This window comes from Acyrthosiphon pisum, chromosome A1 (genome assembly GCF_005508785.2).
Source record: "Acyrthosiphon pisum isolate AL4f chromosome A1, pea_aphid_22Mar2018_4r6ur, whole genome shotgun sequence".
Taxonomy (NCBI): Eukaryota; Metazoa; Arthropoda; class Insecta; order Hemiptera; family Aphididae; genus Acyrthosiphon; species Acyrthosiphon pisum.
This window is the reverse complement of record NC_042494.1, coordinates 140477754-140479880: the sequence shown is the minus strand read 5'-3', so window position 1 is coordinate 140479880 and position 2127 is coordinate 140477754. Positions and strand designations below refer to the sequence as shown.

The following is a 2127-nucleotide window of genomic DNA, read 5'->3' as shown; positions in this document are numbered from 1 at the left end:
CAGAAATTTCTTTCAACACCCGAAACCCGAAAAAATGATTCCGGTGCAAAGCCCTGCATTTTTTTAATATACATATTTTTAATTTTTTTTTACATATTTTAATAAGATTAATTATATATTTATGTACATATTTTGAATTTTTTATTACAATAAAGTCCGTTCCCTGATAATAATATATATAAATATCAGCCTATAGGAATATAGGATAATATTGTAAATATTTCTTTGGGTTAGATTAACCTATTTTATTCCATCACTCAGTAAGAATTTGTAAAATATTATGTAATATTTTATATTTGTAGTATTGTGAAATATTATGATTTGATGAAATAAATATTTTTAATTTTTAATTTAATTTTAATTAGAATACAAAGTTGACACTGGCTACTGTTATAGCCGTTGTAGGTGGGTGTATTGTAAGTTGTAATATTTGTATTTTGTACAGACCAAAAAATTGTTTTGCAAGAAAAAAACTTAATACTTAAGTCTTAAAAGTTAAAAGACAATTTAGGTACCTACTCATTGTAATATATTAAGAAACATACAAAAATAAAAAATAATAATAATAATAATGATAATAATATTACAATGTAATGATATAAATATAATATTATAATCTATTTTCTTTTACATTTGATTGACGTGTTTGTTTCCAATTCAGATCTGTAAAAATGAATTATATAACCTAAATAACCTTTTTATAATTAAGGTTTCGGTTACGGTTTTTTATTTTTGGAAATAAAGGTTCTGATTCCTAAATTTTTGAGGTTAATCGGTTCCAGAACTGGTTCTTTTCGGTTCCGGTTCTGGTCCCTGATTGAAACATAATATATTATTTTCTAATAAATATTCTACGACCATTCAAAAATATGTAGATTAGTTTCCACTCTATTGGTGTAGAGTCTAATCTACTATTCACATTTGTTGTTAAATTCTAAACAGTAGTTATAGTAATCTATACCTATGTATCATTAGTCCAATAACGTACATCATATAAAATCCAACCAAACCAACCTCCTACATTAGCGACTGTAGAGACCAGAGGGAGAGAGAGACCGATCATAACAGAATATTATTATTTATTACTACCTGTTCTAGTCGACTGGTCATACTTGGATCGAAATATGATACGACCACGACACATTACAAACATTTCCAATGATATACTTTATTTAACGAAACACAATTCTTACAAATATATCTTAAAAGTATTTCTGTATATTTACTTACTACCTAATAAGTATTTTGCGAAAATGATAGATAACCATAAGACGGATGACCAAATACTTACATCTGGCAGTGGCGCGTGCGTCTCGTATTTGTTCGAAACTCCGGGATGATCGACAATTCACAAATTAGTTTTCTGCGGAAATCTTTTACCAGCCACCTACACAAGCTTCACGTCGGTATCCAGTCTGTTCAGTGTCTCGCTGTTCCAGTAATGGTAATCGCCAACCGGTATCGGTAGAAAAATAAATTAGGAATGTTATAGAATTGGTAAATTCAATGTTGTATTGTTGTCGTGTTCCAGCGAATACTGGCGATGACGATGCCGGATTTGATAAGATCACCGGGCGGCCATGGAATAAAAAAAATATAACACGGTAAATGCTTATCACCACCACGTCCTTATCAATCTTAACATACACGACCATGTGCGCGAGCGCGAGGTACTCGACTATTTCCTTATTATTAATTTGAAAATTCTTCGGTTTTAGTTTTTTGAACTTTCGTTAACGCATCGCCATTTCCAGTGAGTTCCATTATGAAAATAATGTTGAAAACAGTCGTCTATTTTATTATTGAGAAAAAATCTCAGACACACAGTATACACTAAGAATTTATTTGTTTTAATTTATTGTACGTTTGCAGATAACATCTAATATTTATAGTGCATTTTGAATTTATTATACGTTAAATAGCATTGTAAGCTATGGATCATCTACATACAATATTGGACAACACTCCTGGTCATGTCAGACCAGGGAATCAAGTTGATGTAAATTCATTTTTATCTGCTCGAAATCAAGAAATACAAGCCTTGCTCAAAGAAATTCGTAAGTCATTCAATTAAGTAAAAAATTTGGTATATTTCTACTTTACGGGACACCCTTTTTTTGTTTTACA

General features: G+C 29.9%; 1 protein-coding gene across 4 annotated transcripts in view; it reads right to left on the bottom strand.

The window, feature by feature from the left end:
* LOC100188938 (dolichyl-diphosphooligosaccharide--protein glycosyltransferase subunit 4) overlaps window positions 1-2127 on the bottom strand; it is an 11795-nt gene that overhangs the window by 6075 nt on the left and 3593 nt on the right. The window contains 1 exon segment of one of the 4 annotated variants that reach the window (NM_001134719.1): window positions 1292-1497. The gene's annotated coding sequence lies outside the window, so the exon portion shown is untranslated. 4 annotated transcript variants of the gene reach the window in all.